Genomic DNA, 12,218 nt, shown 5'->3' on the forward strand with positions numbered 1-12,218 from the left:
TATTGTCTCACAATTAACACACACGCACACATACACACACCATGTGATTGTGATGTAGTGACTTCAGTATATTATTTTTTTCTTTCATTAGGTACTAAGTGGTGACTCTGAATCATGTCATGATTTATATCTTAGTGTGAATATTTTAGAAAAAGAATGCTCAAATCCAGGTACGGCACAGAGGGACTGGGAAAGATCTTATCACCTTACTCAGAATGTGCAATTTACATTTTAATAATTGCTTGCTTCTGGAATTTTCCATATAACATTACCAGATTATATTTACTGAAAATTGATTAAAAGCAAAACCATGAATCACAAAGCTCTCTTTTTAAAAATTTATTTATTTTTTATTTTCATGTATATAAATATTTTTCATGTGTGTTTGTGTCTGTGTACCATGAGTATGACTGATGCCCTTGGAGGCTAGAAGAGAGTGGCAGATCCCCTGGGACTGGACTCATATATGATTGTGAGCCGTCATATAGATGCTCAGACCTCAACCTTGGTTGTCTGCAAGAACAAGTGCTCTTACCTGCTGAGCCATCTCACTTGCCCAGAATCTCAAACCTTTTATCTTCTAAAATTAAGTACATTTGCATCCCTTGCATTGTCTGACAAGGAAGTATAAAAATCTATATTGCATTGATCTCTGAGAATTACCTTTATTTATGAGAACATGACAGCCAGACACATTCGCTTCATAGGCAGAGTGAACCACCTGACTGTGCTTTGTAGCTTATGTAATTCACCTTTCCTTCCAAAGTATCTCAAACCTTCGAGCACCTTGATAAACAAGTACTGTCTCCATTGTTGTGGGCTGAACTATGTCTACCCCAGAACTCATAAGGTAGAATCCCAACCCTCAGCACCTCTATGTTAGTTAGCTATAACGAAACATGATAAAATATCGTGACAAAAAGCAACTTAGGGAAGAAATAGTTTCTTCTGTCTTGTAGTTCCAGAGGGACAAGAGGTCATGGTGGGAGGCACAGAAACAAATGGCAGGCATGGGAGCAGGAACCGGAAGTGGAGAAGTCACGTCTTGGACCGCAAACATGAAGCAGAGAATGAACTGGAAGTGGTATGAGTCTTTAAACTCTCAAAGCCTCTTTCTAGTAACATACTTCCTCCAACAAGGCTGTGTCTCCTAAACCTCCCCCAAACAAACAAGCACCAGCAACTGGGACCAGTGTTCAAATATCCAAGCTTCTAGGGAATATTCTCATTCACGTCACTACATCCTCTGGATGTAACTACACTTGGAGTCTGAATCTTTAAAGACATAATCAAGTTAAAACCAAGTCACTAAAATGGGCTTTGATTCAATCTGACTGTCATCATAAGAGATTAGGACACAGACACATGAAGGGTAGGCTGCATGGAGATGAAGGAGGAAGACCATTTCTACCATCTAGAAAGGAAAAACAATCTTACCAGTATCTTGTTCTTGGTCTTACAGCCTCCAGAATCAAGAAAAAAATAGATTTTGTAGCTTAATCCACTTAGTCTGTGACATTCTGTTATGATAGCCCTAGCTAATCAGTGTACTCATGTTCACACGTTTTTGAAAATATCAGAAACCCACACACACACACACACCAGACATGCATGCATACAGCACACACACACACATAGACACACTTAAACTCTTTAAATCAGCTATTAGGTAAAACTGTGTTGTGCTTCAGAACAAATATCTGTGTGTGATAATTATGAAACTACCTCCCAAATCAAACTAAAGGACTTTGGTTCTCACCTTGGCTGCAAAGCCATGCAATGAGATGAGCCCATCTTGCCTCTTTGTCCATTGTCTTACATTGATATCAACGGTACTCACTTTTCAAAGGATGCTAGTTTGCCAGTTCAAAACATATAAAAGTGCATACACATGGGCACACCCACTCACATGCATGCACACACACGTGAACAAACATGGAATTCAGATTACAAAAGGAAACTGAGAGTATCAAGGAAAATGTTTGGGCTGAGAAAGGGAGGAAGGAATGGTACTTATCTAGCTCTGAGATCTATCTACACAATGGTAGGGAAGTGTGGACTCCAGCAAATCCTTCATTCCATTATGACTGTATGTAAAAGGCCATAATGACTCCTTTATTCTATTAACACTCAGAAGAGAGGTCGTAAAATAGTACAGTGTGTTTATTAGGGCAGGGAAGGGAATGGAAGTTGATGAGTGCACCAGGAAAGACCCATTAACAAAACGATGAATTCAGGTCTGTTTGCATTCCTATTAGGCTGAATCCACACTTGTTAGCTTAAGTAATCCCAGTGCTTCGGTTATAGCCATACACATATAAAAACAGCATCTGAGTCTCGAAGGGGTAGTGTTCTCATGTGCCCATGGAAACTCAAGTACATTACCTCTCCCCTGAGATATGAAGGACTTCATGAGAACGGAGTTCATATTAAACAAATTAAATTGTCAAGTAAGAGGTGAAAATTGCCCTGGGGTCATTTAGTATTCTTATTTATGTAGGTCTGGGAGATAAAATAGTATTAACTGATGAACTTGTCTCTAACGGTTTTAAAAGTTCATTTTTAAAAAGGCCCAAGCGTTGAATTAAGTATGAATATTATAAATGATGAGGGCTGCAATGGCATCGAGGCTGTGTGTCCTTGTGGGGCCATGTCTCCTTTTAAGTTTTTCTGGACATTTGATCGATATAAGAGAATGTCAGGGAGCAGGGCAGAAATGCCTTTCATTGGAGGGAAATGGTACACATACCTGAAAAATTCACTTCCTAAAGTGAAAATGAAAGGACCCCATAAGACTCTATTATAAATATAGAGTCTATATTTTGAGGGAAATTTTTTAAAGCATTGGAACATCTCTTTATTGTGTTGGCTGTCTTGGATTGCAGGCTTTCTAGTCCTATGTGGGTGCTGAGTATGGTGCTGGAATGGAGGTGGAGAAAGGTAGACAGCCTGGGAGATCAATGAGTAGATTCAGAAGACTGCATCCTTAGAGGAATGTGTCCCAAGCCAAGTAATGCTGTTACTGGAGTTATTAGAGTTATCCTGAGCAATGTAGGCTCTGCTGATCATTCTCAGTATGCCAGTGGAAAAAATGAGTAATAATGAAAAGCAAGATAAAAGGAGATTTCTTCTATGTGGCCACATGGGGGAAGAGAATCAATGAGATCCAATGACCCCAAGCTCAAGATCCTGATACGAGGTTTAGTTTTAAAGACAAGGCAAGCAGTATGTGTGACCTAGCAGTTCTGATCAAGGTATGTATGGTGGTTTGAATGAAAATGGCCCCACAGGTTCATAGGGAGTGGCACAATTAGGAGGGAGATGTGGCCTTGTTGGAGTAGGTGTGGCCTTTTGGGGAGAAGTGTGTCACTGGGGGTGGGTTTTGAGGTTTCAGATGCTCAAGCCAGGCCCAGTGTCATTCTCTCTTCCTGCTGCTTGCCAATCTGGATGTAGAACTCTCAGCTCCTTCTCCAGCACCATGTCTGCCTGCATGCCACCATGGTTCCTGCCATGACAGTACAGACTAAACTTCTGAAATTGTAAGGCAGCCCCAGTTAAATGTTTTTCTTTATAAGAGTTGCCATGGTCATGGCGTATCTTCACAGCCATAGAAATCCTAACAGAGAGAGTGTGGTTCCACCCACCATGCATCATCTCAGTTCCAGTGTCTTCTGCAAGATGATCTGACAATTTGTCAGAAATGTGTGAAGTCGCTTTCCTGGAGACAAAGTTCCCCAACTAACTGTCACCAGGATCCATCATTTTCCTTCTCTCATCAAGAGATTCCTGGGGAAATTCCAATTCCTTGAGGTGCACTGTCTCCATAGCCTGATACTCAAAGGGAGTGGCACAAGTACCTCTTCAGAACATCTTCATTCCAACTGGCAGGGATGGTTATGGTGCCTCTGGAAAACAGGAGAGACAAGGAGCAGAGTCTCCTCTGGAGCCTGTAGAAGGAAAACAGCCCATGGACACCAAAACTCAGCTTTGCAAGGCCCATTTCTGACCTTTGACCTCCAGAGTCATAGGTAATATACACGTGCCTCTTTGTGCCACTTTGTCTGGAGGAATTTGTTTTAGCTGCCATAGAGAACTGTACGATATTCCAGAGGAATAAGGACTATGGAGCCTGTGCGTGTTAGAGTTGGGCTGTTAGAAAAGGTATATCTGGGAGCTCCGAGCCTACAGGAGACTGCTGTAGCATAGAACAAATGGATCTGTGGTGCCTAATGGGAGGCTGGGTAGAGTGCACAGCTCGCTCTCAAGGAAGTTCACAGTGCTTTGGGGGACCCTGAGCTATGACTTACAGATGCTTCCACACATCTCTATTGAGCGTAATGATGCTCTGAAAGAAGCCTAGGAAGGGGACTCCTGTCTCACCTTGGCTGAGATCTAAAGATATGTCTGTCTTCCTTCTCCTCTTCAGTCCCTCATTGCAGAGGTATGCAGTAAGAGATCACTTGTCTGTCTCTCCAGTCTAGGTCCCCACCGTCACCAGTCTAGCTGCAGGAAGTTGGGGGCTGGAGTGTAGAAAGGATAAGAGACTTATTGAAGAAAAAATGCATTGTGAATCAACTAGAGGTTTAATTTTTTAAGATTAATATGACTGATTTTTGAGACTAACAGAAAATGTGTTTTAAGACAGTGAATGAAATACTATTGAAGTAAAGAAAATAATAATTTAGGGGATATTTGTATTAAGAACTCATAGCAGCAATTGAAATATATTCACTTCATGTTGTATTACCAATAAATTGAGAGTCTTAACATAATCATTTTTACAATTCAGTAAGGTAAATGTCGGTAGTGGGTTGTCAAGTACTTGAGAACAGAAAACCCACACATTCCTATGTTAAGCAGGAAGTTAGACCAGAAAGGATAGTAAAGTGATTGTGAAAATCTTAGCTTCATTTCCAGAAGAGACCAAATACTTTTGATTGTATAACCGTATAACACACTCAGTTTCTTTACAGAGCCCAGTTTCCTCTACAAGTGTTGAAAATAATAGGTGTTTGATTTCCTGTCTCTCTTGCAGTTAGGAGATGGTTGTGTGATCCAATTCCAACCAATATACCGGAGGAGAAGTCTTCTGAGAGTGGAGAATCTTCTAGGAAAGTTTCTGCTGCTTAGTTGAAACAGTAGTGGAGGAATACAGCTTATTTTCTTGGGCAGAAAAAACATAGCTCTGTGAGATCAAGGGTGACCAGCTCACAAGTATGAAGGCAGGAGTTGAAATGCTGCACCATTCCACCAACCTGCTTCGAGCATTCTCCAAGAAGGGAAGTCCCCCAAAATAACAGGAACCTAAGTTTTCAGATCAAGAAGCCACCAAGGCCACCTGGGAGCGGCCTGGCTATATTTCAAGCCCTGCTGGAGAAGAAATGCTAATTATTAAAGCATTTGATTGTTTTTCTTTCCTTACGTCTGAAACTATCCCAGTGTGTGCATCGCTTTTACAAGAGTTAGGATTATAGATTGGAGCCAATTGTGCAGCAGTTTGTCTAATTACAGAATCATCAGAGCAGAAAAGTTGAGAGCCGAATGGACTGTAGAACTCGTGTTATACGTGAGAAAATTAAGAATGGGAGGTTGAATGATTTACTAATTCTACAACTGTGCCTCCTTCCCACACTCCTGTTCACATCCTGACAACATTTATTGGTTGGTGTTCACATTTCAAGCTGCCAATATTATCTAAAGCTGAACTAGGGAACCTAGAAAATCTCCACAATTTGCTAAATGTCCTTAAGTAAATTCTAAAGATGTCCATTCTCAGTGTTCTCTCAGTCTCCACGGAAACATGTACACACATTGTAAGTCCTTTATTGTGCAGTCCAAGACTAGACACAGGAAAACGATTCGCTGAAATTCACTTCTATATAAGCTGAGTGGAATAGTAGGCTGAGATAATAACAGAAAGATAATGATAGCAATCATGATATTGTGATATTTGGTAATTAGATGTATTTTATATGAACATATACTTTTTTAAAAAGTTGGTATTCACCAAATCCAGACATACTATATCGGTATAGATAGATAGATAGATGATAGATAGGTAGATAGATAGATAGATAGATAGATAGATAGATAGATAGATAGATAGATAGATAGACAGACATAGATAGATAGACATAGAGATATAAAAGACATAGAGATATAAAACCAGCTCTGGTGAGGCAAAAATTACATGGACCCTTGGAGCTTGCTGGCTAGCAAGCCTAACCAAATCAGAATTCCAGATCATTGAGAGACCCTGACTCAAAGAACAAGGTGAATGCTCTAACCGGAGCATAACCTCTGTCCACCACACACTTGAGCATACATGTATGCATGCATTGATACAGGCACACATAAGAATATTTACATGCTCATGCACACACATACACACACACACACACACACACACACACACACACAGAGAGAGAGAGAGAGAGAGAGAGAGAGAGAGAGAGAGAGAGAGAGAGAGAGAGAGAGAGAGAGACAGGGAGTTTCAGAATCACCTCATAAGCCAGAAATGCTACTTGTGTTGATTTAGAGATTAGAAAGCTATGTGAGCCTCATATTGCAGAGGACTCAGATGAGATGATGCTGAGCCCAGTTCTGGAGTTTTCCTAGTGGCTCTTTGTTTCCTTCCCTTCAAAAGCATTTACTTTGTTTTAGAGAGAGCCTAACATCCTAACATCATTTCTTAGTGTTCTAAATAAAATGAGAATGTGGTGCTAGAAATGAGTTCCATCTCCTCTCTTGGAACAAATGAAGGGGAGTTCAATGTCCTTTTCCTGGCTTGCAAGGGGATGCTGGTTACACTCAGTCCCAAGTCCAATCAGGGGTGGGCGATGGGCCAGCAATGAGTCAATAGGATGTGTCACCCTTTCCCCTATGTGTTCTAATAAACAATACAAATTAGTGTTCTGCTTCATAAGCCAGATGCCCACAAAGTGCTTCTTATTATGGAAAAGCTTCATGCCTCACAATCAGCAATGTCAAAACATGAGCAATTATGTTCTCAAGAAGCCATTACTAGTTTGAGTTTAATTTTGTTTATTGGGCAGAACTGTACACTTAAGGCTTGAGAGAAATGTTTATTGCCAGTAACAATAACAATAACAATAGCTGATGTGTTTCTGCTCCTTAGGCAGACTTGGATACTAAACCTGATCCTTGATTTCTTCATCTCCAAGCTATTAGAGGGTGATTTTACTGGGCACCTACTATAAATAAATGAGCCACTCTTCTAGGCACTGTGGGGCATTTAACTGATTGCCTTCTGTGTCAAGCAATTTTTTATTATCATTATTTTAACATTCCAACCACGTCCCAAGGCAATTATTAATGTTATTTTTGTCAATGATGAAAGAAATTGAAAGAAATAAGGAATCTTGCCCAGAGTCAGAGGTGTCACCTGTCAGTCTAATATTCAGGCCAATTGCAAAAGGCACATGTCTATTCTATGCTTTGCCTTAACCCACTCCACTGCCCTGACTTCCAGAAGTACTCATGTCTAGACACATGGATGCCTCAGAAGGCCTGGGAATATTAACCCATAAAATCTGGCAGCTGGCTTCAACATAATAACAATGCTAGGGCAATTATTCTTGGAGTATAAGTTCAACAAATGTGCTAACCTATTGCTTTCTTTGACAAAACCTTATTTTAACAGGTTTTGTCACCCTTTCTGGAAATCCCAATTTTAATAGTTAAAACTAATCATTAACTTGACTGGATTTCGAATCACATTTAGGAGACATCCCTCTGGCTCTGCTGTGAGCATGTTTCTGGTGTTTTGACTCAAATGGGGAGAATTAACCTGAATGTAGACCCACCATTCCACAGACGGAGGTGCTGAACTGGATCAGGAGGAGAAAGCTGCGTGCAGCATCAGCACCCATCTCTCTCTGCTTCCTGATTGGATGCAGCATGAACAGTGCCCCTGATTCCTGCTGCTCTGCCTTTCCCACCATAGTGAACTACCCCTGCCACTGAGAAACTTCCTTTAGTAAATTGCTGTTATTGGGTATTTTGTCACAGAACAAGAAAAGCAATACAATGTCCCACTGTGAAGACACTAATGCTAATCTCAGGTGGCCTTGAACTTCACATAACAGCAGATGGTCTACTACTTTCAGAGGGCCAGAGCTGCCTCACCTTTCTTCTGTGAGAACTGTGTCTACAGTGGTGTTCACATTATGGATACTCCAAAAATCAACGTTAATGTACACATAAAATACAAAATATGTCAAACTATATACTTCAAAATGGTGACTTTTATGTTATGTGAATTTTATAACAATAAAATCACAGCAAAAAAATCAAGCTAACCCTAAGGAGACTCTATCCCAGTATCACCAAGACTTTCTATTCATCCTGACTAAGGGGTCATGAGGAAACCCAACTCTAGCTGTCCACACACGACAGGGTTTTCATATCTTATCCTGTTATAGAGTGAGAGTTGCCCAGCAGGTGACCAAACCCCGCTCCGTTAATCTGCCTTGCAATGTGGATAGCCCAGCACAGTGTATGACAGGAGTATCAAAGGCTACCAATATCTCTTATATTTTTTTGTTTCTCGGGATGATTCTGATGGGGAAAGGCTTGTGCAGAGCAAATGGTGAGTATTCAGTAAGTGCCACCAGTTAGGAATTAATGTATCAATCCAGAACACTAGTGAAAAAAGCACAAGAAAGTGGATCCCTTCAGATTCTGGGAAAGAAACAAGGAGGCGAGGTAGTGGTTTCATTGGGTTTTGTGGTAGATTGACTGATTGATAAACAGGGCCTAATGGGGGCCAAGACGTCATTGAATTCATTATGAACTTTTGATCTTCTTGTCTCCACCTCCCAAGTACCAGGACTACAGGAGTCATGTTCTCTGTGGAGTTCCATTCCATGTTCACAGTGGCCCTCAACACTCACCTACAAAGTCAGCTGGCAGAGCAGTCATCTCCCAAGTTCAGGTCTCCTTAGAAGGTATCAAGAGCTCCTTACATCACCCTGGTTCCTGACTTCATATGTTCCTCTTTAGTGAAGCTCGCTCTTCAGGAAGTAGCAGAGTAGTAAAAAGGGAAGGCGAGGATGAGTGGATGTATCGGGAGAAGGAACCTGGGGACACTGTGCTCCAGAGGCAGGTTGTGGCATTTGGTAGTTGAGATGTCACAATGGAAAGTACAGAACTTCAGGGGACAGGGTCCTGTCTGTAAAGGAGGAGTAGCCTGGGGTGCCAGGATCAATGTCTTCTACCACCTCAGCCACAGTAAACAGGCTCTATCCTGCATGAAATCTGGCCTTTTTCAACTCAGTGCATCAGATACCTCACGCAAGTCACTTGGGTCTTAGTCTGCCCCTTCTTCCAACTGTGCATTCCTTTGAGCACAGGAGGCCCATAGATAACTCACAAAGGCTCTCCTCATAGGCTTCCGCAGAGGCGCAGATTCTACTGGAAAATGCACGGACACCTCTGGACAAAAGAAGAGACTCCAGGCCAGATCAAGCAAAGGTTCTGGGAGGCGGGGCTTTGCTTCTGCCTTGGTGTTCCTGGTACTCTACTTTCTCTACTTAGCACTCAGCACACCATCACTCCAGTTGCTCTCTCCCCAACAGACTCTCAAACCCATGAGGTGCCCAGGAATCCGTAGTCTCTGTTTTACTCTCAGGACTCAACCAAGGAGGAAAGTACTCAATGCGTACTTCCTAGATGGCTACTGATCTTCAAGGGAAATCCTGTCCTCTCTGGGTTCTAAACAGGCTGCCTTGGTGGGCTCAGTTGGCATTTTCTTGAAGATTGGCCTCTCAATGGAAAAGTCTTATCAGCCAAGTCAGCATTCACTCCTCATGCGTTCAGAAAGCCAAAATTTCCTGCCAGGCTTAGTCTCTCAATTTTCAAGGCAAAGGAGTCAGCCCAGGTGGCCTGGGAAACTCCTTACAGCTCGCTGTTGAAATCCACAGGCACTTGGCCCTTCGCTGGCTGCAGACTCCATGTGGGTACGCTTTCAAAGGCACTCATTTCTCCCTAATTAATCTGAATCTGTGTAATACAGCATAAGAGATGACTACAGCTGACCCTGAAGACAACAGGGCAAAGTCACAGGGAAGATAATTGGAATGCCTCCGTGGGGGTGGTGATTGGGCTTGTGTTGTCAAAAGAAAAGGACATGCCAGCATTTCCCCACATTCCAGGAGAAGGGAAGAAGGAGACGAATAGAAGAGATGGAGAGTTCTACCGCAGTTGCCTCATGAGTCTTGTTCCCTCAACTTTGGTTTTTCACACAATCTCTCAGGCACTGGGGATACGATCTGACCTGTTGATCTGGATACTTTTCTCACTTGGCTTTTACACATTTCCTACCTCACAGAAGTAAGCACAGAAGTAAGCTATCTGAGGCAAAATTATCTCCCTGAATTAACACACACACACACACACACACACACACACACACACACACACACACTGTAAACTTGCTAAACCAAGCCTTGGGGTTATGTTTTCAGTCTGTACAGGTTATATGTGAGTGGTGTGTGCATGTGTGTGCATGTACCAGTTATGTGTGAGTGGTGTATGCATGTGTGCGCATGTGTATGCAGGCATGCTTGACTGTGTGGGTGCATATACAGACCAGGAGGAATTGGTGTTGGACTACCTTCCTCAACAACTTCTTCAGTCTTATATTTTGAGGTAGAGTCTCTTACTGAGCATGGAGCTCACAGTTTTGGCTGGACTGGCTGGCCATCAAACCCCCAAGATTCTTGTTTCTGCTCCACACCCAGCACTAGGCTTACAGTGTGTGCTAGGGTTATGGGCAGATGCTTGGTTTCCTGGCACATGCTAGGGCTACAGGTGCACACAGTCACACTTAGCTCTTACATAGTGCTAGGAATCTGAATTGGCCCTCATGCTCGTGCGTACAGTAACCATAGAGCTGCCTTTTTCGCTTTGCTTTTGAGTTTGAAAAGGAAATAATTCATGAATTTTCCTACTGGTTTGTCCTAAAACTTTAATCCTCTAACAGAGCTTCTTACCAGCACCACCAGGGTCACAGCTAAAAGATGATGACACCACGTACCCTACACATACCATTAACAAGGAGCTACCTACCTTATCTTAGTCTTGTCAAACAGAATAAACGGTGCTCTGAGAAGCAGCAGAAATATCTTGGGCTGAATGCTAATCAGTTTTCCATTACTGTAACAAAATACCTGAGGTTATCAATTTCAAAAGAGGAAAGGTTGATTTTTGCTTGTGGTTTTAGAGGTTTCCATCTATAGTTGGCTCTGTTGCTGTAGGCCTGTCATGAGGCAGCATACCACGGTGGCAGTAGAAGCTAACTTTGTAGCCACTGGGAGGTGAGGTCAGCAACCGGCTTGAGCTCCAAGACCCTTGCTCCAGCTTCCATTCCATTTGTTCCTTTTCTGAGTCCATTTGCATTCACTTTGAGTGCAGGAATTCCTCTACCTCAGGGTTTCACCTACTGTGAAGAAAATGCCTTCATTCATATGCATGTAAGAGTTACTAGGTTAAAGCACCCACCTTGCCAGTCCCACCAAGAAGACTGCGCTCTGTCACCCACTTTTCCAGATGGAATGTTCTTAAATGCTGGAACAAAGCACCCCATAGAGTGTGCGATTTGTGGATAAAAGGTACTGATCCCCCCCGCCCCCATTTACAAGTCACGGAGTGAAAGCCAAAGACAACAGCAGCTTTTGTGTCTGGCACCCAGCTGCTTTCTACTTCACAGATGGTGCCTCCTTGTGTGTCCACACATGTAAGAAGGAGTGAAGGGTCTCTCTGAGGTCCATTTGATAGGGGCATTAATTCTACCCTTTTGACTTAAGCACTTCTCCGAATACTCTGCCGCCTCACATCATCTCTTTGATTTCAGGGGAAGATACTGGGATTGTAGCCCATGAGCTCCTGGGAGCACACAGCAAAGGACCCACTGCAGAAGGGACAGTAAGCTGCCCAAACACCTAGAAGGAATCATCTAGAATCACTAGGGCTCAGAGGAAATGGAATGCAAATTTTTATAGGGAAAGTGATATCTGTCTAATGCTGTTTACTTCCTCTCACAATTATTGGCTTGTCTTTTCTTGCTAGATGAAGCTCATAATTATTAGGTCAAAACAAACTATCTCCTTCCAGATGAAAAGTCTCACTGTTTCCACCTCTAAAAGCTAAAGTTTTTGAAAACTTTCTTTCTTAATGATTATCAGCTATTTCTGGCA

General features: G+C 42.3%; 1 long non-coding RNA gene across 1 annotated transcript; it reads right to left on the reverse strand.

The window, feature by feature from the left end:
• Positions 1-2,145: 2,145 nt before the first annotated feature.
• On the reverse strand, positions 2,146-9,095 carry LOC131910511 (uncharacterized). The gene is made up of 3 exons (XR_009379144.1): positions 8,916-9,095; positions 4,381-4,520; positions 2,146-3,947 (listed from the first exon to the last, which is right to left on the reverse strand). It is a non-coding gene; the product is annotated as an uncharacterized LOC131910511 (long non-coding RNA).
• Between the last annotated feature and the right edge of the window lie 3,123 nt (positions 9,096-12,218).

The sequence above is a fragment of the Peromyscus eremicus genome, chromosome 5, assembly GCF_949786415.1.
Source record: "Peromyscus eremicus chromosome 5, PerEre_H2_v1, whole genome shotgun sequence".
In the NCBI taxonomy this organism is placed as follows: domain Eukaryota; kingdom Metazoa; phylum Chordata; class Mammalia; order Rodentia; family Cricetidae; genus Peromyscus; species Peromyscus eremicus.